This window comes from Pristiophorus japonicus, chromosome 15, assembly GCF_044704955.1.
Source record: "Pristiophorus japonicus isolate sPriJap1 chromosome 15, sPriJap1.hap1, whole genome shotgun sequence".
In the NCBI taxonomy this organism is placed as follows: Eukaryota; Metazoa; Chordata; class Chondrichthyes; family Pristiophoridae; genus Pristiophorus; species Pristiophorus japonicus.
Genome location: NC_091991.1, coordinates 176,709,889 through 176,735,923, shown reverse-complemented (window position 1 = coordinate 176,735,923; position 26,035 = coordinate 176,709,889). Strand labels below are relative to the sequence as shown.

The 26,035-nt window shown below is 46.7% G+C and overlaps 1 long non-coding RNA gene across 2 annotated transcripts in view; it reads left to right on the top strand.

Annotated features, from left to right (window-relative positions):
* The window catches only part of LOC139281264 (uncharacterized), a 36,453-nt gene extending 10,660 nt beyond the window's left edge, over positions 1-25,793 (top strand). Inside the window, exons 1-2 of one of the 2 annotated variants that reach the window (XR_011596854.1) lie at positions 18,716-19,027; positions 24,364-25,793. This is a non-coding gene — a long non-coding RNA (uncharacterized lncRNA). Of the gene's footprint in view, positions 1-18,715; positions 19,028-24,363 lie in introns of those variants that run through there. The other variant, XR_011596855.1, reaches the window with a different exon arrangement.
* The last annotated feature ends 242 nt before the right edge of the window (positions 25,794-26,035 follow it).

The following is a 26,035-nucleotide window of genomic DNA, read 5'->3' as shown; positions in this document are numbered from 1 at the left end:
ACCCCCAATCCCATGTGCTTTAACTTTGTACATTAATCTCTTGTGTGGGACCTTGTCGAAAGCCTTCTGAAAGTCCAAATACACCACATTAACTGGTTCTCCCTTGTCCACTCTATTGGAAACATCCTCAAAAAATTCCAGAAGATTTGTCAAGCATGATTTCCCTTTCACAAATCCATGCTGACTTGGACCTATCATGTCACCTCTTTCCAAATGCGCTGCTATGACATCCTTAATAATTGATTCCATCATTTTACCCACTACCGATGTCAGGCTGACCAGTCTATAATTCCCTGTTTTCTCTCTCCCTCCTTTTTTAAAAAGTGGGGCTACATTGGCTACCCTCCACTCCATAGGAACTGATCCAGAGTCTATGGAATGTTGGAAAATGACTGTCAATGCATCTGCTATTTCCAAGGCCATCTCCTTAAGTACTCTGGGATGCAGTCCATCAGGCCCCGAGGATTTATCGGCCTTCAATCCCATCAATTTCCCCAACACAATTTCCCGACTAATAAGGATTTCCCTCAGTTCCTCCTTCTTACTAGATCCTCTGACCCCTTTTATATCCGGAAGGTTGTTTGTTTCCTCCTTAGTGAATACCGAACCAAAGTACTTGTTCAATTGGTCTGCCATTTCTTTGTTCCCCGTTATGACTTCCCCTGATTCTGACTGCAGGGGACCTACGTTTGTCTTTACTAACCTTTTTCTCTTTACATATCTATAGAAGCTTTTGCAGTCCGTCTTAATGTTTCCTGCAAGCTTCCTCTCGTACTCTATTTTCCCTGCCCTAATCAACTCCTTTGTCCTCCTTTGCTGAGTTCTAAATTTCTCCCAGTCCCCAGGTTCGCTGCTATTTCTGGCCAATTTGTATGCCACTTCCTTTGCTTTAATACTATCCCTGATCTCCCTTGATAGCCACGGTTGAGCCACCTTCCTTTTTTTTATTTTTACGCCAGACAGGGATGTACAGTTGTTGTAGTTCATCCATGCGGTCTCTAAATGTCTGCCATTGCCCATCCACTGTCAACCCCTTAAGTATCATTCGCCAATCTATCCTAGCCAATTCACGCCTCATCCCTTCAAAGTTACCCTTCTTTAAGTTCTGGACCATGGTCTCTGAATTAACTGTTTCATTCTCCATCCTAATGTAGAATTCCACCATGTTATGGTCACTCTTCCCCAAGGGGCCTCGCACAACGAGATTGCTAATTAATCCTCTCTCATTACACAGCACCCAGTCTAAGATGGCATCCCCCCTAGTTGGTTCTTCGACATATTGGTCTAGAAAACCATCCCTTATGCACTCCAGGAAATCCTCCACCGTATTGCATATATGCATATTAAAGTCACCCATGATAACTGCTGCACCTTTATTGCATGCACCCCTAATTTCCTGTTTGATACCCTCCCCAACATCATTACTACTGTTTGGAGGTCTGTACACAACTCCCACTAACGTTTTTTGCCCTTTGGTGTTCTGCAGCTCTACCCATATAGATTCCACATCATCCAAGCTAATGTCCTTCCTAACTGTTGCATTAATCTCCTCTTTAACCAGCAATGCTACCCCACCTCCTTTTCCTTTTATTCTATCCTTCCTGAATGTTGAATACCCCTGGATGTTGAGTTCCCAGCCCTGATCATCGTGGAGCCACGTCTCTGTAATCCCAATCACATCATATCTGTTAACATCTACTTGCACAGTTAATTCATCCACTTATTACGGATACTCCTTGCATTAAGACACAAAGCCTTCAGGCCTGTTTTTTTAACACCCTTTGTCCTTTTAGAATTATGATGTAGTGTGGCCCTTTTTGTTTCTTGCCTTTGTTTATTCGGCTTGGATAAACACATGAGGGAGAAAGGAGTAGAAGATTATGCTGATAGGGTGTGAGGATGCTTGTGTGGAGCATGAACACCGGCATAGGTCGAACGGCGTGTCTCTGTGCTGTAAACTCTATGTATCCTGCTGTCCGATATGATGTTGGAGTCTCTTGGATCCACACAGTTTATTGGGCTGGATTTTCGGATCCTCTGCGCTCCGTTTTTCGCCCCGGATCGGCGGCAATGGCTGGGGTGAGATGTTCTGGGCGGGCGCTCAACCTCCAGCGCCCCGCGGCGATCCTCGGGTCCAGTTTAGCGGCGGCGTGAAGCAGCACCACCTGGGAAGGGTTGTGCCCGGTGTGCAACGCCCCCGGTTGCGACATCGGCACGAGTTTGAACTTCAGCCCGACCCGTCCGTCCCCCAATGACCGCCTGGGAAATTAGGCAGTCCAACCATCCCGGCAGCAAAGAGGTATGTAATGGACTCCTAGGGTAAATGTGATTGTTTTTTTCTTTTAATTCTTTTCGCAATTTGTGTTGTGGCGTGGGCAATGTTTTGGGAATGTTTTTGTGGTATTTTCTTTGGGGGGGGGGGTGTTTCTCCCCCCAGGCGTCTCTCGGAGCGCTCCCAGCCCGGCTCATTAGCTTGGGAGTTTCCCATCCGAATGCCCTAAGAGAGGTGCACAACGCCTCCCTTAGCGCTGCGCTCCCTGACTCAGGGCCCAGCTGCCCAGGCGCTAACTTTCTGCGGCGCTAACTTTCCCGCCCCACCGCCATTATCGCCCCAAAAAGCTCAAAGTAGAACATCCAGACCATTATGTTTTGTTCCCCACCACCGAATCTGACCCATTCCTCTACATTGCATTCACACTGAGCTGAATCCTGCCAGAAGGCGGAAGAGTTGGCTTGATTGCCAGAAGCACTGTGGTTAGTTGTCTTTGATGTGGAAATGCAAAGATTGTCAACTACTTTGATATTTAAATAGCTTCTTTATGGAGTATGTTGTACATGTAAATTGTTGTCAGGGCTAAAGGAGAAATAGACCCAACTCACGAAGTGCTGTACATCAGGATCTATCTGAATGGGACTGTCAGACAAGTAATTCGTTTCTAGTCCCCAGTTAGCATCAAATTGCAGCCAGGCAGTTTTGTGAAAAACTTTTTTTTCCAGTAATTTTCCAGTGCCTGCTTCTGAGGGATGTTCTTCACATCAGATCGCGGCATTGGCTGCACGGTGTCGGGGCAGACTGAGCTGTCTGTCGCACGCAGTGGTGCTGAGTGGAGGAGACAAGCTGCTAGCTGTCATAACGCTGCTTTTGCTCCAGGAGTCATCTTTGAAAGCTCTATCCTCCGACTGGAAATATGTGATGGCCAGTCCACGGAAAACAACAGGGACTTAATAAACTGATATATATATACACGTATGTGTGGGTGTGTGGACGCGTGTGTGGGTGTGTGGACGCATGAGTGTGTGTGTGCACGTGTGTGTGTGTGTGTGTGTGTGTGTATGGGGGTGTATATATACCCGTGTGGGGGTGTATGTATACACGTGTGTGTGGGTGTGTATGTGTGTGTGGGTGTGTGTGGACGCATGAGTGTGGGTGTGTGTGGACGCATGAGTATGGGTGTGTGTATGTGTGTATGGACGCATGAGTGAGTGTGTGTGTGTGTGTATGGGGGTGTATATATACCCGTGTGGAGGTGTATGTATACACGTGTGTGTGGGTGTGTATGTGCGTTTCCACAGAGATCGAAGAAGGATGAAGGCTGTAATACATCTTATCAGCAAATGTCGTCACTTTCCATTAGTTTTCATCAGTGAAAGGTGGCCTCCACCTTTTAAATCTTTTAAAGCCTCCTGTTCCCTTTGAAGCTGTTGATGGGAACAGTGAACAAATGTCTCACGAGCAAGTAGAAAATTTAACTTTTTAACTGTAAGCTTCCCTGACTAGTCAGAGTCATGTATTGCAATAATAATAATACTTGTATTTAAATAACACCACAGCTGGCAGTTAAAATGTTTCAAATTGCTTCACACAGTGAGCCACTCCTGGAGTGTACTGACTGCTGTCAGGCAGCCAGATCCTGTTTGTATGTAACGTGCTTTAACCATGTGGCATCATCTTATAATGCATAGCGGACAATAAAATTTCACTGCAAACAAGTGCAGATTATTTCACTGCACACCTGCAGTGTTCACATCAGGACTGTTAATCATCTGACACAGACGTCAGTACACATTAAAGACTTGAAGCAGCTCTCACAACTCTTTAGGAATGAGTCCAGAAACTTGAGCACACAGTCTAGGCTGACACTCCCAATGCAGTACTGAGGGAGCGCTGCACTGTCGGAGGGGCAGTACTGAGGGAGCGCTGCACTGTCGGAGGGGCAGTACTGAGGGAGCGCTGCACTGTCGGAGGGGCAGTACTGAGGGAGCGCTGCACTGTCGGATGAGACGTTAAACCGAGACGTCTGCCCTCTTGGCTGGATGTAAATGACCCCAATGCATTGTTTTGAAGAAGAGCAGGGTTAGTTCTCCCCGGTGTCCTGGCCAACATCGTTCCCTCAACCAACATCACTAAAACAGATTATCTGATCATTATCTTATTACTGTTTGTGGGATTGTGCTGTGTGCAAAATTGACTGACGCGTTTCATTCATTACAACAGTAACTACACTTCAAAAGTACTTCATTGGCTGTAAAGCGCTTTGGGACATCCTGAAGTTGTGAAAGGCGCTATAGATATTACATCAGATATACGACACAGAAACAGGCCATTCAGCCCAACCAGTCCATACCGGTGTTTATGTTCCACTCGAGCCTCCTCCTGTCTTTCCTCATCTAAATCTATCAGCATAACCCTCTATTCCCTTCTCCCTCATATGCTTATCTAGCCTCCCCTTAAATGCATCTATGCTATTTGCTTCAACCACTCCCTGTGGTAGCGAGTTCCACATTCTCACCACTCTCTGGGCAAAGAAGTTTCTTCTGAATTACCTATTTGATTTCTTGGTGACTATCTTATATTGATGGCCTCTAGTTGTGCTCTTCCCCACAAGTGGAAACATTCTCTCTGTATCCACTCTATCAAAACATTTTATAATTTTGAAGACCTCTATTAGGTCACCCCTCAGCCTCCTCCTCCTTTCCTGATGGGTGTACCCTCGCATTTCTGGCATCCTTCTTGTTGCAGGTCTTTTGACCTGAGAGCGGGTGATCCTGAAACTGGGTACCAAAAAAGTGGAAACGTTCCAATTGCTCCAGCACCAACTGTGGGGAGTGCAAAATATGGATAAAAAATGTTGTGCATAAGTTCCTAAATTGTGGAACCGTCTGTATTTGGAATATTATTGATTTTCACAGTTTCCAAAAATCTTCTGGTTCTCGAAGGGTTAACGAGAACCATTACTTTTTAAGGGGAAAGGCTCGAGACCGAGTAGATTCCTAATAATAGAGGGATGTGGGATCAATGATGCATCTTCCATAAGAACATAAGAAAGAGGAGCAGGAGTAGGCCATTTGGCCCCTCGAGCCTGCTCCGTCATTCAATAAGATCATGGCTGATCTGATCATGGACTCAACTCCACTTCCCTGCCCGCTCCCCATAACCCTTTACTCCCGCATTGCTCAAAAATCTGTCTATCTCTCCCTTAAATATATTCAATGACCCAGCCTCCACAGCTCTCTGGGGCAGAGAATTCCACAGATTTATAAACCTCTGAGAGAAAAAATTCCTCCTTATCTCAGTTTTAAATGGGCGGTGCCTTATTCAGAGACCATGGGCCCAAGTTTCGAGCCGCGCCTAGAACGGCGCAGTCCCGACCACAAAGTGCGCCTAAAAAAAACCTCCGTATTCTCCACCTCCATGCAGGTCCTCTGGCCCTCGGCGCGGCGCAGCAGGAGCTGTAGGGGGCGGAGCCAGGTCCCTGCGCTGAAAACAGCGCCGGAACCTCTGCACATGCGCGCTACAGTGGGCACACAAGTGCAGTAGCTCCAGGCGCCCGAAACTGTGTGGGAGGGGCCCAAAGCACGCAGCCCCTAGCCCTGGCCGAATGGCCTCACTGGGGCTGCGTGAATAAGGCTCCTCCCACGGCCAGCTCTTGCTTCCTCCCGACCTGACTCGACTCCCACTCCCCCCCCCCCCCCCCCCCCGGACCCGACCCGACTCCCGCTCCCCCCCGACCCGACTCCCGCTCCCGCTCCCCCCCGACTGGACCCGACCCGACTCCCGCATCTGCTCCGCCCCCCCCCCCCCCCCCGGACTGGACCCGACCCGACTCCCGCTCCCCCCCGACTGGACCCAACCCGACTCCCGCTCCCGCACACCCCCGACTGGACCTGACCCGACTCCCGCCCCCGGACTGGATCCGACCTGACCTCCCTCTCCCCGACCTGACCTCCCTCCCTCTCCCCCTCCCGCCCTCCCTCTCCCCCTCCCTCCCTCCCTCTCCCCCTCCCTCCCTCTCCCCCTCCCTCCCTCCCTCTCCCTCTCCCTCCCTCCCTCCCTCCCCCCCCCCCCCCGACCCGAACCGAACCGAACCTCCCCGTCCCGTCCCAACGCCACCTACCTGTAAATCTGGTGCTGGGGACGGGCCCTGCCCGAAGTCTCGGGCCCGGCCCGTTCAGCCTTCGGTCCCGACGGCAAACCGCTGCCTGAAAGGCCTGCCTGAAGCACTTTTACACAGGTAGGAACATGGTTTATTTAATCTTTTCTTTGCTTATAAATTTTTATTCAGGTTGGATTTATTTGTATAATATTTGTATAAGTATAACTGAGGATTTATTGTCGAATTTAATGACTTCCCTTCCCCCCCCCCCTCGTTCCCGACGCCTAATTTGTAACCTGCGCCTGATTTTTTAATGTGTAGACAAGGTTTATTCAAGCGTACAAAAATCTTCTCTTACTCCATTCTAAGTTAGTTTGGAGTAAGTTTTCACTGTGGAAACTTTGAAATCAGGCATCAGTGGCCGGACACGCCCCCTTTTGGAAAAAAAAATTCTGTTCCAAAGTGAAACTGTTCTACCTGACTAGAACTGCAGAAAACTAAATGTGGAGAATTCCGATTTCTAAGATACTCCGTTCTACACCAGTTGCTCTTAAAAATCAGGAGCAAATCATGTGGAAACTTGGGGCCTATGTCCCCTTGTTTTAGTTTCCACTATGAGTGTAAATTTTCGTTCTGCATTCACCTTGTCAAGCCCCCTCATTATCTTATATGTTTCGATAAGATCACCTCTCGTTCTTCTGAACTCCAATGGGTATCGACTCAACCTATCTTCATAACTCAGCACCTTCATCTCCGGAATCAACCTAGTGAACCTTCTCTGAACAGCCTCCAATGCAAGTATATATATCCTTCCTTAAACACGGAGACCAAAACTGTACGCAGTACTCCAGGTGTGGCCTTACCAATAGCCTGTACAGTTGTAGCAGGACTTCTCTGCTTTTATACTCTATTCCCCTTGCAATAAAGGCCAACATTCCATTTGCTTTCCTGATTACTTGCTGCACCTGCATACTAACTTTTTGTGTTTCATGCACAAGGACCCCCAGGTCCCTCTGTACTGCAGCACTGCAATTTTTCTCCATTTAAATTGTAATTTGCTTTGCTATTTTTTCTGCCAAAGTGGATAACGTCACATTTTCCCACATTATACTCCATCTGCCAGATTTTTGCCCACACACTTAGCCTGTATATATCCCTTTGCAGATTTTTTCTGTCCTCCTCACATTACACTTGGTCTCTTCAACCAAGTAATTAATATAGATTGTAAATAGTTGAGGACCCAGCACCAACTCCTGCGGCATCCCACTAGTTACTGTTTGCTAACCAGAAAGTGACCCATTTATCCTGACTCTCTGTTTTCTGTTCGTTAGCCAATCCTCTATCCATACAAATATACTATCCCAACCCCGTGAACTTTTATCTTGTGCAGTAACCTTTTATGTGGCACCTTATCGAATGTCTTCTGGAAATACGAATACACCACATCCACTGGTTCCCCCTTATCCACTCTGCTCGTTACATCCTCAAAGAACTCCAGCAAATTTGTCAAACATGATTTCCCTTTCATAAAACTATGCTGACTCTGCTTGATTGAATTATGCTTTTTCAAATGTCCCACTACTGCTTCCTGAATAATGGACTCCAGCATTTTCCCAATGACAGATGTTAGGCTAACAGGTCTATAGTTTCCTGCTTTTTATCTGCCTCCTTTTTTAAATGGGGCCGTTACATTTGCGGTTTTCCAATCCGCTGGGACCGCCCCAGAACCCAGGGAATTTTGGTAGATTACAACCAATGCATCCACTATCTCTGCAGCCACCTCTTTTAAGACCCTAGGATGTAAGCCATCAGGCCCAGGGGACTTGTCTGCCTTTAGTCCCATTATTTTACCTAGTACTACTTCATTAGTTCCTCCCTCCCGATAGCCCCTTGATTATCCACTATTGGGATGTTTTTAGTGTCTTCTACCTTGACGACCGATACAAAATATTTGTTCAACGTCTCTACCATTTCCCTGTTCTCCATTATTAATTCCCCAGTTTCATCCTCCAGGGGACCAACATTTACTTAAGTCACTCTTTTCCTTTTTATGTACCTGTAGAAACTCTTATCTGTTTTTATGTTTTGTACTAATTTACTCTCAATCTATCTTCTCTCTGTTTATCATTTTTTTAGTTCTTTGCTGGCTTTTAAATTTTCCCAATCCTCTGGCATTCCACTAGTCCTGGCCACATTGTATGTCCTTGTTTTCAATTTGATATCATCCCTTATTTCCTTAGTTCGCCACGGATGGTTATCCCTTCTCTTACAGTCTTTCCTTCTCATTGGGATATATTTTTGTTGCGAGTTATGAAATATCTCCTTAAATGTCTGCCACTGCTCATCCCAATCTATTTTCCCAGTCTACTTTAGCCAACTCTGCCCTCATACCTTTGTAGTCTCTTTTATTTAAGCTTAGAACCCTGGTTTGAGAACCAACTTTCTCACCCTCCAACTGAATTTGAAAGTCAACCATGTTATGGTCACTCATTCCTAGAGGATCCTTTACTACGAGATCATTTATTAATCCTGTCTCATTACACAGTACCAGATCTAAGGTGGCCTGCTCCCTGGTTGGTTCCGCAACATACTGTTCAAGGAACTCTTCCTCAAGGCTACCCTGGCCAATTTGCTTTGTCCAATCAATATGAAGATTAAAATCTCCCATGATTATTGCCGTTCCTTTACTACAAGCATCCATTAAATCTTGATTTATACTCTGTCCAACAGTGTAGCTACTGTTCGGGGGCCTATAGACTACGTCCACCAGAGACTTTTTTCCCTTATTATTCCTTACTTCCACCCAAACTGATTCAGCATCTTGATCCTCTGAGCCAATATCGTTTCTCACTAATGCACTGATCTCATCCTTTATTAACAGTGCTACCCCGCCTCCTTTTTCTTTCTATCTCTCCTTTCGTATTGTCAAATACCCCTGAATATTTAGTTCCCAGTCCTGGTCACGTTGTAACCACGTCTCTGTAATGGCTATCAGATCATACCCATTTGTATCTATTTGTGCCGTCAATTCACCTATTTTCTTATGAATGCTGCGTGGATTCAGATAAAGAGCTTTTAAATTTGATTTTTCACCATTTTTTTCCTGCTTTGACCCCACTCTCTGGTTCACCTTTATGTTTATACACTCTGTCCCTTCCTGGCACGCTCTGGTTTTTATTTCCCCCAGTGCTACCCTGATCTATTGCCTTCTCCTTGTTCTTTGACTTTTTAAATTTTCGCTCAGCTGAATCCTTCACCCACCCCACTATTTAGTTTAAGGCCCTCTCTACAGCTCTAGTTACTGATTCCCCAGGACCCTAGTCCCAGCACGGTCTAAGTGGAGCCTGTCCTAATGGAACAGCTCCCTCTTACCCCAGTACTGGTGCCAGTGTCCCACCAACCAAAACCCATTGCTCCCACACCAGTCCTTGAGCCACGTGTTTAACTCTCTGATCTTATTTACCCTTTGCAAATTTGCTCCATTCCATCAAAGCGTCCCAGTGAGCAAGCTTAAACTTTATCCTCACTCCTATTGTATTTAAGGGCTTAATTCCAAATGTGTGCAGTGAGTCTAACTTTATAATCAGTGTGTATAATCAGTCTAGTCTCAACTGGTGGCTGAGAACATCACCGAGCTAGATTACTATTCAATGCTATTAATAATTTATCGGCAGAGTCTCTCCTGTTGCTTAATTTGCATTTTATTGCAATCATGTGAGCCCGTGTTATTGAAAGGAACTGATCCAATGTTTTGTGTATGTGCCATTTTATTTGAGTTAGCTTTCTGAAAAGTGAGACGAATATTTGTCTTAAGTGCCCAGTATAATGGTTAACTGAGGGCAGGTTAAAGGGCTCTCCTCCAGTCAAGAGAACATTTTATTAATTCATTCTTGGGATATGTGGGTGCCCATCCCTAGTTGCCCCTTGAGGAGATGGTGGTGGGCTGCCCTTTGAGCAACTGCTGTCCATGGGACATTGCATGCCCCAAACAGTGGACAAGTGTACACTCGCATTAGATTTTTGTCATTCTGTGTGAGAAGGCACCGATTTACTGGTGCACATCACTGCAGCTGTCATCTGTGAATGCAGTTTCTGTTAGTTCTGAAGTCGACTCGGGAGTATTGCTATTTTCTCTCCGTCTCTCCGGATTCTTCCCCCTTTTCCTCGCCTCATCTCCCAATTCTTGCCAGTCTATGGTTCTATAGGCTCAGGCAGCCCCAAAGATCATTCTTCATGTTCTAACCTGGGCGATATCAAATCAGTACACCACGCCCCATTTACCCTTCCATTGACTTTGAGCGGGATGTGTAATGGGCAGCTCACTCAATATCGCCCAAAGTTAAATTAACCCCACCACGTGTGGAAATAAATTTGTCTTGTAATCCAGTTTTTAACCTTTCCTTCTCTGTTTGTTGCTCCATGGTTTGTTTCCCTTGCTCTCCATTTACTGGTTGTTTCCACGAGCTGCTTGAGCAGGGGAGTCAGCGAGCTCCACTCTTGTGTCTTGCCAGTGTAGGCTGGAGCACAAGGCTGCTGTTGTGACATCACTCCAGCTGCTGCTTCATTGCTGTTTTAGGAAGACCTGAACCAGAAATGGCCCAGAGAAGCCAAAATCAATAGCAGTATTTTCTTTTCCATTAGCTCCTATATTGCAGTACACAGAGGATGACTGCGACTGAAGGGAGCTACCCAGGCAATGGTGCAGGTGATGTTATAAACCTTGCGGATCGATGGCGGAGTTTGTAAATAGGCTGTGCAGTGATGGCTTAAGTCAGGAACAAATCAGTTTTAATGGTACTTGCCTCTCTGCATCGTAGAATTATACAGCACGGCAAGAGGCCATTCGACCCCATGCCGGCTCTTTCAGAGAGCTCACATTTCCAGCAGGGTTTGCTTGATGTTGATCAGGAGTGGGGTTATTCCGGCTGAGATCCCACGTGCCCTCAGTCATGCCCTCACCCCAACACACAGTGCAAACCGAGATCCAGCATGAACCCAAAGAGCTGGTCATTGTTTTCATGTTGTTTTCCCCTCATTACCACCCACTTCTTCTCTAAACCTGCGCTCTGGTACCTCTGCCAAGTGACCATTCACAATGTGGGAGCCTTGATGGTGAGTATCAATAGACTGTCCAACCACAGTGGGCATGACATTCTACTTGTTCCCGCTCTGACCCGGTGTCCAGACAAGAATTTTCCAGCAAGCGTTACCAGTTAGTCATCAGGAGCAGGAACACAGGCTCATTTTTCTTCTCCTGAGGCCAGTTCTCTGCCCTGGCTAGGATCGGCGAGGTCAGTGCACAATCTGGGCAGAGCCTGGGACCTGTCTGGCGGGTTGAGTGGCAGACACTCGGTATTCCCACCACTGACATCACTCCAGAGTAAAACCGTGTGGAGCTGATCCAGGTGCCCAGTTTTTCTTTGAGGTCGGAGGCCTGGAAACGACAACCTCATTCCACGGGGTACTGGAGACACGAAAGGGTAAGTAGGAAACTGAGAGTGATGCTTGATCACAAGTCTTTGCTTGAGCACCACTATCCCAGAGCCTCAGCAGCAAACAATATGTTCCCATAGGCTTAGTTCCACACAGGCACACGTTTCAATGGAGCATAGCTGATCATTTCTATGGATTGTCTGCTTCAGGAAACCTGATAAAGTCAATATACCTGTTGGTGAGCTTGTTACCCTTTCTAATGTTCCAGACGTGGCTCAGTGGGTAGCAATCTCGCCTCTGGGTCAGAAGGTTGTGAGTTTAAGCCCCACTCCAGAGACTTGAGCACAAAATCTAGGCTGACACTCCAGTGCTGTACTGAGAAAGTTATTCATTCACAGAATGTGGGCGTCACTGACAAGGCCACCATTTATTGGCCATCCCCAATTGCCCTCGATGAGGTGGTGGTGAACTGCTTTCTTGAACCGCTGCAGTTTTTTCTCATGGTTTGATACAACTGAGTGTCTCGCTGGGCCATTTCAGAAGGGCAGTTAAGAGTCAACCACATTGCTGTGGGTCTGGAGTCACATATAGGCCAGATTTCCTTCCCTAAAGGACATTAATGAACCAGATGGGTTTTTACAACAATGAGTAGGTTTACGTAGTTTAATGGTCACCATTACTGACACTAGCTTTTTATTCCAGATTTATTTAATTAACTGAATTTAAATTCCCTAGCAGCCGTGATGGGATTTGAACTTGGGTCTCCAGATCATTAGTCCAGGCCTCAGGATTACTAGTCCAGTAATATGACCACGATGCTACCGTTCCCATGATCTGGTCATTTGTCACATTGCTGTTTGTGGGACCTTGCTGAGTGAAAATTAGCTACTGCTTTTTCTCCATCGCAACAGCGACTGCACTGGAAAAGTACTCTATTGGCCATAAAGCATTTTGGAATATCCTGAGATCCTGAAAGGTATCATATATATAGCTCCACCCAGTGGACTACTGTGGTAACGCAGCCATTGCTGTTTACAACAATAAAAAGGAATAGATCACCTGCCAGGTTCCTGAAGTTATCAGCCAACTTAGAGCCTGTGTTTGTGAGGATGTACAGAAGATATCACAGAAGGCACTATATAAATGCAGGTCTTTTAATGCAAAGGCACTGCTTCTTTGCGAGGTTATTTGGTTCCCATCTGTAGACATTCTGGGCACCACTGTGTAACACAGAGAGCCAGAGTGCAAATGCACTCTCCTGGAGCAAGTGGTCATCATGATCCAACAATAGATTCACATCTTTGAAGCTCTATGATGCCATCTGTTCCGAGCAGGACTGCAGCAAACAGTGGGCGAACCGCACATCTGCTATCCGCCACATCACTATAACGAGAGGACGCTGAGCACCTCGAGTCTCAACGCCGAGAGCGTGCAGAAATCAAGCACAGGCAACAGAAAGAGCGTGCGGCAAACCAGTCCCACCCACCCCTTCCCTCAACGACTGTCTGTCCCACCTGTGACAGGGTCTGTGGCTCTCGTATTGGACTGTTCAACCACCAAAGAACTCACTTCAGGAGTAGAAGCAAGTCTTCCTCGATTCCGAGGGACTGTCTATGATGATGATGAATAGCAACTCAACAATGTCCCTTAACAAGAGGGATGTTGCTGTATAGTGAGTTGTGGCAATTAGCTTTGAGAAGAATGCTTACATCCTGCCTCCATTAATGTGAAGTGGGCTGTCTGCCAATTAGTAGTGGGAGAGAAATAAAAGCAAGAGAGAAAGTCCAAAATCAATGTTTGAAGAGAAAGATGAAAAGATAAGTGGAGCAAGTCCACCTGCTTGGTACCAGTGCTAACTCTGCTAAAGGATTAACAGGGTTTTAACAATCCTTCAGTCCTCTGGCACCACTCCTATATCCAAGGAGGATTGAAAGATTGCGGTTAGAGCTTTTGCTGTCTCCACCTCAAAGGAACTCCATTGTAATTCCCGGTCCTAGACATTACTGTGAATTAATGTCTGCTCATGGCTTTACAAGGCCAGCCCACACTGCGATATAAAAGGATAGAATAAAAGGAAAAGGAGGTGGGGTAGCATTGCTGGTTAAAGAGGAGATTAATGCAATAGTTAGGAAAGACATTAGCTTGGATGATGTGGAATCTATATGGGTAGAGCTGCAGAACACCAAAGGGCAAAAAACGTTAGTGGGAGTTGTGTACAGACCTCCAAACAGTAGTAGTGATGTTGGGGAGGGCATCAAACAGGAAATTAGGGGTGCATGCAATAAAGGTGCAGCAGTTATCATGGGTGACTTTAATATGCACATAGATTGGGCTAGCCAAACTGGAAGCAATACGGTGGAGGAAGATTTCCTGGAGTGCATAAGGGATGATTTTCTAGACCAATATGTCGAGGAACCAACTAGGGGGGAGGCCATCTTAGACTGGGTGTTGTGTAATGAGAGAGGATTAATTAGCAATCTCATTGTGCGAGGCCCCTTGGGGAAGAGTGACCATAATATGGTGGAATTCTGCATTAGGATGGAGAATGATACAGTTAATTCAGAGACCATGGTCCAGAACTTAAAGAAGGGTAACTTTGAAGGTATGAGGCGTGAATTGGCTAGGATAGATTGGCGAATGATACTTAAGGGATTGACTGTGGATGGGCAATGGCAGACATTTAGAGACCGCATGGATGAATTACAACAATTGTACATTCCTGTCTGGCGTAAAAATAAAAAAGGGAAGGTGGTTCAACCGTGGCTATCTAGGGAAATCAGGAATAGTATTAAAGCCAAGGAAGTGGCATACAAATGGGCCAGAAATAGCAGCGAACCTGGAGACTGGGAGAAATTTAGAACTCAGCAGAGGAGGACAAAGGGTTTGATTAGGGCAGGGAAAAAGGTGTACGAGAAGAAGCTTGCAGGGAACATTAAGGCGGATTGCAAAAGTTTCTATAGGTATGTCAAGAGAAAAAGGTTAGTAAAGACAAACGTAGGTCCCCTGCAGTCAGAATCAGGGGAAGTCATAACGCAGAACAAAGAAATGGCAGACCAATTGAACAAGTACTTTGGTTCAGTATTCACTAAGGAGGACACAAACAACCTTCCGGATATAAAAGGGGTCAGAGGGTCTAGTAGGGAGGAGGAACTGAGGGAAATCTTTATTAGTCGGGAAATTGTGTTGGGAAATTGATGGGATTGAAGGCCGATAAATCCCCAGGGCCTGATGGACTGCATCCCAGAGTACTTAAGAAGGTGGCCGTGGAAATAGCGGATGCATTGACAGTCATTTTCCAACATTCCATTGACTCTGGATCAGTTCCTATCGAGTGGAGGGTAGCCAATGTAACCCCACTTTTTAAAAAAAAAAGGAGGGATAGAGAAAAGAGGGAATTATAGACCGGTCAGCCTGACCTCAGTCGTGGGTAAAATGATGGAATCAATTATTAAGGATGTCATAGCAGCGCATTTGGAAAATGGTGACATGATAGGTCCAAGTCAGCATGGATTTGTGAAGGGGAAATCATGCTTGACAAATCTTCTGGAATTTTTTGAGGATGTTTCCAGTAAAGTGGACAAAGGAGAACCAGTTGATGTGGTATATTTGGACTTTCAGAAGGCTTTCGACAAGGTCCCACACAAGAGATTAATGTGCAAAGTTAAAGCACATGGGATTGGGGGTAGTGTGCTGACGTGGATTGAGAACTGGTTGTCAGACAGGAAGCAAAGAGTAGGAGTAAATGGGTACTTTTCAGAATGGCAGACAGTGACTAGTGGGGTACCGCAAGGTTCTGTGCTGGGGCCCCAGCTGTTTACATTGTATATTAATGATTTAGACGAGGGGATTAAATGTAGTATCTCCAAATTTGCGGATGACACTAAGTTGGGTGGCAGTGTGAGCTGCAAGGAGGATGCTATGAGGCTGCAGAGGGACTTGGATAGGTTAGGTGAGTGAGCAAATGCATGGCAGATGAAGTATAATGTGGATAAATGTGAGGTTATCCACTTTGGTGGTAAAAACAGAGAGACAGACTATTATCTGAATGGTGACAGATTAGGAAAAGGGAAGGTGCAACGAGACCTGGATGTCATGGTACATCAGTCATTGAAGGTTGGCATGCAGGTACAGCAGGCGGTTAAGAAAGCAAATGGAATGTTGGCCTTCATAGCGAGGGGATTTGAGTACAGGGGCAGGGAGGTGTTGCTACAGTTGTACAGGGCCTTGGTGAGGCCACACCTGGAGTATTGTGTACAATTTTGGTTTCCTAACTTGAGGAAGGACATTCGTGCTATTGAGGGAGTGCAGCGAAGATTCACCATACTGATTCCCGGGATGGTGGGACTGATCTATCAAGAAAGACTGGATCAACTGGGCTTGTATTCACTGGAGTTCAGAAGAATGAGAGGGGACCTCATAGAAACGTTTAAAATTCTGAAGGGTTTAGACAGGTTAGATGCAGGAAGAATGTTCCCAATGTTGGGGAAGTCCAGAACCAGGGGTCACAGTCTAAGGATAAGGGGTAAGCCATTTAGGACCGAGATGAGGAGAAACTTCTTCACCCAGAGAGTGGTGAACCTGTGGAATTCTCTGCCACAGAAAGTGGTTGGGGCCAATTCACTAAATATATTCAAAAGGGAGTTAGATGAAGTCCTTACTACTCGGGGGATCAAGGGGTATGGCGAGAAAGCAGGAAGGGGGTACTGAAGTTTCATGTTCAGCCATGAACTCATTGAATGGCGGTGCAGGCTAGAAGGGCTGAATGTCCTGCTCCTGCACCTATTTTCTATGTTTCTATGATATGTGTGCGCACTAGGTCTGTGCAGCAGAGCTGTTCTCCACTCATCTTGGTTAATCCTTGCCACTGGACCAAGCTCAAGCTCTGTCAAGCCCGTGTGGTGGCTGATGTGCAATGGCCAACACACGTTAAAATAAATCCATGCACAGGCATCTTCCACCGCTCAATTTGTAGTTCGGGACCTAGAATATTAGGTGCTTCATTGAAAGATCTGTGAACTCATTGAACTCATTCCTTTTTGGTGTGGAAGCAAGTCATCCTCGATTCGAAGGACCGCCTAAGAAGAAGAAGAAGAAGAAGAAGAATGTACATCACCTCAGGAAAGGATTACAGCGTTGCTATACCAGCAGAAGTGTGTCAATGCGAGAGGCGAACCGCTTCGTAGTCACTGTGGTATTCGAATACGGACGAATGGAGCTATCCACAGAAAGTTGCTTTAGCTCTCTGAGGCAGTCACCCTCTGCTGCAAGATATTGAATTGGATTTTTAAATGGCCGCTATTGGCACCTAATTAATCAGAAAAAGTTGTAGTACCAGAGCGATGAATAATTAAAAACACTGTAATAAAGTTGTAATTACTGTAATCAGTTAACAAACACTAGGGGTATAAAAACTGCTGCAACAACAGTGCTGCACTAATCAATTAGGAACCTTTTACAGTCTCCGTGCAAAATGGGCATGATTTCAATATGCTTTTTGCCATCACTTACTCACACACAAGAGAACTCAAGGCAGCAACGCACAAGGTATCCTAGTGTTTACTTAGAGTTCCAAACTGAATTTAACGGTAAAGATAGAAAAAGGGCTCATGGTTTGAGTGATATCCAGGCCCATCCAGGTTTTCTGTCAATACCATAGGTGTAAACATGAGCACCACTATTAGAGATCTCCCTTGGCGTTGTTTACAGGTAGCCCAAGGTATGGGCTTGGGCACGGACTAATCAGGGTAGGAATGTAATTGGGTGCCAAACAGTGGGCATAGTAGGGCATCGAGGCCAAGGTGGGGCAGGGTCATTTTCCAGGTATCTGGCAACTGAAGGTTCTGGGCCTGAGGTGGGGAGTGAAAGTATTCCTAGGAATGGAGGCTGATGAGAGAGGCAGGGCCAGCTCTCTATAAATTAAAACAGAAAATGCTGGGACTACTCAGCAGGTCAGCAGCTGTGGAAGCTGGGTCATTGAATATATTTAAGGCGGCGAGAGACAGATTTTTGAGCGATAAGGGAATAAAGGGTTATGGGGAGCGGGCAGGGAAGTGGAGCCGAGTCCATAATCAGATCAGCCATGATCTTATTAAATGGCGGAGCAGGCTCGAGGGGTCAAATGGCCGACTCCTGCTCCTATTTCTTATGTGAGGCAGAATCTGTGGAGAGTGAAACAGAGTTAACCTTTCATCACACTGGGTTCATCGACCTGAAACATGAACTTTGTTTCTCTCTCCACAGATGCTGCTGACCACCTGAATTTTTCCAGCATTTTATGTTTTTATTTCAGATGTCCAGCTCTGTATTTTTGCTCAGTAAAACATCTTTGCACCATTATTTATTTAATCTATTACTAGCCTTGTGTATGGTTGGCCGCATTGTTTTCCCTGTTAAAGTTACCTGCGATAAAATTAAAAACTCATGCTTGACTGCTTTGTAAAAATTTCCACAGTTAGCATCAAGTATTCATGGGTGGACCTACTAATGGCTGCCCCGGGGTTCAGTGCAGTCCAATCTTTGCTATCATTGGATGGGGAATGGGTGCAGCTTACATCAAGTCGCGGCATACTCCCTGAATGGCCAGACATTAAAAATATTCTGGCATTTTATTTTCCCCCTCCTCTGCTATGCAATGTGCTGGGTGGTCAGTGATCTCAGTGAGGCAGGCATAAGCTGCATTCTGGGAGTTGTAGTCTGGCGTTGCATTGGTGCATTCTGGGACTTGTAGTCTGGATGGCATTGGGGCATTCTTGGGGTTGCAGACAAATGACACTGGTGCACTCTGGGAGTTGTCTGGTATGTCACTGGTGCATTCTGGGAGTTGTAGTTTGTCCCGCCCGCACTGGTGCATTCTCGAAGTTGTAGTCTGGCCTGGCACTGGTGCATTCTGGGAGTTGTCGTCTGGTCTGACACTGGTGCAATCTGGGAGTTATAGTGTGGTCTGACACTGGTGCATTCTGAGTGTAGACTGCCACCTGCTTGAGTCCCTTCAGTCAGCTCACACCAAGGTAGTTGTGTAAGCCCCCATTAACTCAAGTCGCAACATTCCTAACAACGGTCTAGGTCAGTGGAAAGATATGTTGGAGAAATTTTAAACACAGAAGTGACGACTCTATCGGTAAAAATCAGATCCTGTCTCAGATGTTCTGCACTTGAGCCTGTCTTGTCTGCGAGGGATCTGTAGGGAATTTGCCTGGTTTCTGTTTGACAGCGCAGGAGAGGTAAGCACCTCGGTGTGTGGGAAGAATGTTCAACTAATGCTATGAGGGACAGAATTAAATTGTGAGGAAAAATGGACCATCTATTTTGAAAACCAATGTTTGAGGTCCGATTTCAATTTTAGAAATTTCAGTATGAAACTTAGCATCCTCAGTTCATAATGCTACCTCGATATTTTGTGCAAAATGGCCCTTGGAAAGGTTTAGGAGAGAAAGAGATGTACCAATACATGTTATGTTCTTATTTCAATAGGGTTTTCCTAATATTCAGTCTTAAACTGTCACGCAGCTTACATCATTTAAAATATTATATATTCTGTAGCATTACATAGTATTAACAGCACTGAAACAGGCCTTTTGGCCCAACTGGTCCATGCCGGTGTTAATGCCCCACACGAGCCTCCTCCCACCCCTCTTTGTCGAACCCATTTCCTCCAGCTTCGTCTTAAATAAATCTATGCGAGTCACCTCAACTGCTCCTTATGGCAGCGAGTTTCACATTCTAAGCACTCTCTGGGTAAAGACGTTTCTCCTGAATTCCCTGTTGGATTTAATATTTATGGCCCCTAGTTTTGGACTCCCCCACAATTCTAAATTTGTTTTAGTTATTACAGTTCTCTTCTGCCAGTCTTCAGTGTTACATTGTTAACGCCAGTTCTTCATACCGAGCTACAGAGGAGATTTCTCGATGCGAGTGCTTAATATCCCTTATCATTGTTCAAGTGCTGCTCTGTGTCCAGATTGATATGGCGGAAAGAAACCAAGGCAATTCTCCAAGGTCTGGCTTAGCATTCAAGTCCTTAAAGCAAGCTGAGAATGGTGTTAGCAACTGATAACTGCTCCTTTTGTATAATGTTTCAACTAAAAAAAATAATGTTCTAAAGAAAGCTCTATCCCTTTATCATTCCTTTTCTTTGTTCAAGTACATCCTGTTCGAGTAGAATTATGAATTCTTTTCAGTTATGTGTCACCGAGGACTGTGGTCTGGAGATAGGTTTTTTTTTGCTCTCCAAAAGTGACCGTCTCAGTGTTTGCGAGCTTCGACTTTGTACAGGCAAACCCGGGAGGCACAGAAAAGGGCTTTGAACTGGACCGTCCTTCTGTTGGTGTTCTAACTAGAAATTTGTAAAATGTAAATCAGGCCACCAGATGTCGGTTAATGACAGAGAAGCTTATTTCCCTCTTCTGTCCCACACAATGTGCACTAGTTATTAAGATTATCGATGAATTTGCAAAAACTGCAAAGCAAAGATCACGCTAAGTGCCAGCCAATGTTCCTTCTCATTTTTTTTTGCTGTATATGTGCGGTTTTTGTATTGGAAAACCGGCTGGGCAGGATGTCCCCAGGAGCGCTGGGCGGGGATCGCTGGGGGCCCTGGGTGTGATCAACGGGGCCCTGGGCGGGATGTCCCCGGGGGGCGTTGGGCGGGATGTCCCCGGGGGGCGCTGGGCGGGATGGCTCTGGGAGCGCTGGGCGGGATGTCCCGGGGGGGGCACTGGGCGGGTGGTCCCCGGGCGACGCTGGGCGGGATGTCCCCGGGGGGCGCTGGGCGGGATGTCCCCGGGGGGCAGTGGGCGGGATGTCTCTGGGAGCGCTGGGCGGGATGTCCCCGGGGAGCGCTGGGCGGAATGTCCTGGGGGGCAGTGCTGGGCGGGATGTCCCCGGGGGGCGCTGGGCGGGTGGTCCCCGGGAGCCCTGGGCGAGATGTCCCCAGAGGGCGTTGGGCGGGATGTCCCCGGGGGGCGTTGGGCGGGATGTCCCCGGGGGGCGCTGGGCGGGATGTCCCGGGGGCAGTGGGTGGGATGTCCCGGGGGGCGCTGGGCGGGATGTCCCCAGGGGGGCGCTGGGTGGGTGGTCCCCGGGAGCCCTGGGCGGGATGTTTCCAGGGGGTTGCTGGGTGGGTGGTCCCCGGGAGCCCTGGGCGGGATGTCCCCAGGGGGGCGCTGGGCGGGTGGTCCCCGGGAGCCCTGGGCGGGATGTTCCCAGGGGGGTGCTGGGCTGTATCTTTAACCAAAAAACAGATTTGCTTGTCACTTATCTCGTTGCTGTTTGTGGGATCTTGCTGTGTGTAAATTGGTTGCTGCATTTGCCCTCGTCTGATTACATTTCAAAAGTAATTCATAGGCTGTGAAGCTTCAAGACATCTTGACAGCATAAAAGATGCCATATTACTGCAAATTCTTTCCTTCATTCTTACTGTAATTCAATGCCCCCGCCCCACCTGTCTTGTCCTATCTGGATTTGGACATAAAAGAAAAGAAAGACTTGCGTTTATATAGCGTCTTTCACGACCACCTGACGTCGCAAAGCGTTTTACAGCTAATGAAGTACTTACAGCTTGACGGTACCTGGCACACCCCCCCTTGCCGCCTGCACAGTAAGCCTGGTGGCACTGAGGTCAATCGGTCTGGTCCGCTGGTTATACCCACCTGAGTACCGAGGACGGGCAGCTAGTCGCAATCCACAGGGATTAAAGAGCAAATCAACATGCAAAGCTCATACACCGTCTCCAGGATGGCTTTACTCTAACTTCCAACAACCAGATAGATTACCAGGTCTGGTAACACCTTTTCAGTAGGAGAGAGAGGGGGAGGGTGCTTAAAAGATTAGGAAAAAGCACTTTACAGAGGAAAGAAAATGTTATTTTCTTACTTTTTAAATCCCTGAAAACTCGATAATCATACCATGATTCACCCTTGCTTTCAGCCACTTCTATCATCAAATGATTTCAGAACGTGGCAGTAGGTTAAGAACTCTCCCAAGATTGGTCACGGCTTGGTGATATTTTAGTTTCTTTAAAGAAACATGTTTGTCGTGTGGCAGCATCTTACACAGCTTGGAAATGTGCTGACAAGCCAAACGCTGGGAATGAAATGTTGTGCAGGTGGAAGAGAGGACATCAGCAAGGAAGCCTCATGCATAGCACAGCAGCTCTTGTATTTACTAGTCCAGGCCAGGACCTACAGTCAGGGTGGCGATCCCATTAAGACTCAAGTTGTCACCCTTCCAGTTTTGGATTTTTCGTTTTCCGTTCTGTCCAAAAATGTCTAACCTGTAAACCGGCCACCAAACGTCTGTTGGTTACACAGCCTTCAATTAGTTTCCATTGTCTGATGGTGTCGAGTCATTACTTCTTAAGATTTCCAATCGATTTTCATTGTCAGCAAAGCAAACAAATCCACCGCCTTACCCTCTACCCCATGCCTATTCTGGCCAGTTTTGGATTTGAAACAGTCAAGTCACAGAAAGACATTCCAATTAAAGACCCACCAGGTGGGACAGAATGGACACTTCCTTGCAGATGTTCAGACTTGACAGTAACGAGAAACCCCATCCCTGCACAGTAAGCCTGGTGGCATTGAGGACAATAGGACTGCTCCCCTGATTTTATCCATGAAGGCACAGGCAGCTAGTAGCAATCCACAGGGATTAAAGAAAGAAAGACTTGGATTTATATAGCGCCTTTCACGACCACCGGATGTCCCAAAGCGCTTCACAGCAAATGAAGTACTTTTTGGAGTGTAGTCACTGTTGTAATGTGGGAAACGCAGCAGCCATATTGCGCACAGCAAGCTCCCACAAACAGCAATGTGATAACTACATAATCTGTTTTTATTATGTTGATTGAGAGATAAATATTGGTCAGGACACTAGTGATAACTCCCCTGCTCTTCTTCGAAATAGTGCCGTGGGATCTTTTACGTCCACCTGAGAGAGCAGATGTAACGTCAGTTTAACGTCTCATCCTAAAGACGGCACCTCCGACAGTGCAGCATTCCCTCAGCACTGCACTGGAGTGTCAGCCTAGATTTATGTGCTCAAGTCCCTAGGGTGGGACCTGAACCCACAACCTTCTGACTCAGAGGCGAGAGTGCCACCCACTGAGCCACACCTGACACTTAAAGAGCAAATTAACAAGCAAGGCTCATACTCCAGTCTCTCCATACGTCCCCAGGACTGCTTTAGTGCACCTTCTCTTAACCATCAAAGACTAAATACTGGAGATGGTAAAACGTGTGAGCTTGCTTCCACCTCTGCAGTAAAACAAGACGGTGAAGGAGGAGCAGGGTGGCACAGAGCACTTTAGAGCACCATGCGATATACTACAATTGCCCACGTGTCATTCCCCCATCTGAGTTCCATCTGAGTTGTGCCCTTGGTAGTTGGAGATGGAAAAGAACATGCACCAGTCTCGCCACCACCCCTGGGCAAGGGAGTCAACCTGCGCCCCTCACTTTCATGCACCTCCTTGAGGCCACAGGGCATGGCATTTGGGAGGAGAGTTGTCTCGGAGCAGATCTGATGAATGTTCTTTACCAAGGTGGTTATTGGTGCAGGGCCAACTTGGCATTTCATGGAGCCAATAAAGAGACATTAGCAGAACCACCACACCCACAACAGTTCCAAATCAAAGTTAATAGCAGATATTTATCATTTTAATTGCTTACCTAAAGGGGCATTAAGCAGAACAAGTGACAAGGAACTGTGTGATATGAGCCACCCTCAATTCTGACCACAACTCACTTGTGCCTTTGTTGGGTGTGAGTCTCTTGTATATAAGCCCCAGGACAGGCCACCATATAACCTCAAATTCTCCTGCTATTAACAGAGACAAATGGGCGAACTCTAATTCATCATCATAGGCAGTCCCTCGAAACGAGGATGACTTGCTTCCACACCAAAAAGGGATGAGTTCACAGGTGTTTCAATGAAGGGCCTAATATACGTCCCGAACTATATGTTGAAGGATGGAAGATGCCTGTGCGGGGATTTTTTTTAACGTGGGGTGGCCGTTGCACACCAGCCACCACACAGGCTTGACAGAGCTAGGTCTTGGTCCAGTGACAAGGATTGACCAAGACGACTGGAGACCAGCTCTGCTGCACGGACCTAGTGCGCGCACACATCGCAGTGTGGGCTGGCACGTGCTGTCCCTGGGCCCTCGCCTCTTCGAGGAATTGCACCTCTTCTGAACATATTTTTAGTATTAATGTGTGGCATCTGAGAGAAGAAAGATTTGCATTTATTTCACGCCTTTCAAGGCCACCGGATGTCTCAAAGCACTTTACAGCCAGTGAAGCACCTTTGGAGTGTAGTCACTGTTGTAATGCAGGAAACACAGCAGTCAATTTGCGCACAGCAAGCTCCCACAAATAACAATGTGTTAACGACCAGATAAACTGTTTGTTATGTTGATTGAGGGATAAATATTGGCCAGACAGACCCCAAAACAAGAGGGGACGACAAGTAAATGAAGCAGGGAAAGGAAATGTTTTGAACTAGATGGCGCCGTCACTGTGCCGATGACTGAATCGTGTTACTTCTCTGTTCCCTGCAGGCCGCCAGCAGCCTGGGAGCCAAGATGCAGCTCCTGGAGACGGATTTCTCCAAGTCCCTCACTGAGCTGATCAACCTTCACCTACACCATCAGAACAGCATCCCAGCATTCCTCAGTGCCATCACCCTCGACCTCTTCAGCCGTCAGACATGTGCATAGCCAAAGTGGAAAGGAGCTTGCTTTATGCGATTGAAGGAACCGTTTTACGTTTTGTGTTACGCTCCGTTGAAGCTTATTTTAGAACTGTATCAATTAAGCACCTGATTCAACATTTAGTTAGGTTTGTGGTGGGGGGGTTTGCTTAATATGTTTTCTAAGCATTTGTTTTTTGCTTTAGTTGTAATTTTAATTAATTTGTTCGCCTTCATTCATCTCCTGGCAGCTGGAAAGGGGAGTGAGCAGAGCGTGAACTGCGCAGCTGCTGTTACCAGCGTTGCCTTGAGGGGGTCTCCTTTCCACGCAGGGAGCGAGACAGATGCTGGCTTTTCAGATGGAGGGACTTCAGAGCGAAGGACATGATTAAGAAATGATGAAACTCTTCTCACCAGTTGTCACAGAACGCAAGTGCTTAACTACTGTGTTGCCAAGCTATCCTGCTGTACTTGGCAAAAGTCCCTGTGCAAATCAGGGCGCCCTGTTGTTGGTATAACTCCTCATCCACAAAACATCCATCAGGGCATACTTGGTGCGATCCCTCGTATAATGAAACGTGCCGCCTCCTTCTCCTCTGTGTTTCTCTCTCTTGCGTAACAGGGCAAAGGCACACCACTACACTTGCCAACAGCCCAGTAAGGCATGACTGAGGCGTAGGGGAACCATGCATAATCCAGCCACTGTGCATGTCTGAGAGATTTGGCTGGTGCAATGGATGAGCAGGATTTGAATGTAACCCGAGCTGATGGGCGTCCACTGCCTGATGGCGGTCAGAGTTCGACCTGAAATGAGTCCCCGTCCAGTTCCGAGTGGACACACTTCCCTGATGCGGAACTCCCACAGGCCACAATGATGGCTGGTGTGAAGAGTAAACTGCACGCTGTTGCAGTTACGGGTGCTGGGTCGAGGTTGGGGGCGAAGGCACATTGGGGTGGGGTGGGGGGGGGAGACTTGAACTTCGTAGCTGCACTAAAGCTCTGACGCTGCTTGAGCAAAATGCGCAAAATGTTTTGGCCTCGCTGACAATATTTCAGCTAAAGATAAATGTGCCGAACTTTGTGGGGAGGGGAGTGGGGAAGGTGAGAACATTGTCAGCCCTGGTTCTACATTTTAGAAATCCAGGTTCACCATTCGCAGTGTCAATAAGCCCGAGTGATTTTATTAACTTTGTTTCTTAAAATTAAACACTCAATGTGTGATTACATTGTTCAATAAACCACTGCTCTCCTTTCTTGGCGGGTTGACCAATTGCAAATAAAAGATGCGGAATATTGAAATGTTGAACGTCTCTTTTATTTAAATAGAGCAACACAGTTGAAAGATGACACGTGCATGGGTTATTACCTTTTTAATTAAAAGAACTGAGCAGATTATTAACTTCCACAGATGGTCTAATGGCCTGGCTTCCCTTCCACAATGCATCCACTGTTACAGGCGAGTGGCTCGTGTTTCCTTTTCTATAATGAAGCCCTTCCAGTCACCTGTTTTGTTTTTCTAAGAATGATTTGGCACAGTCAGA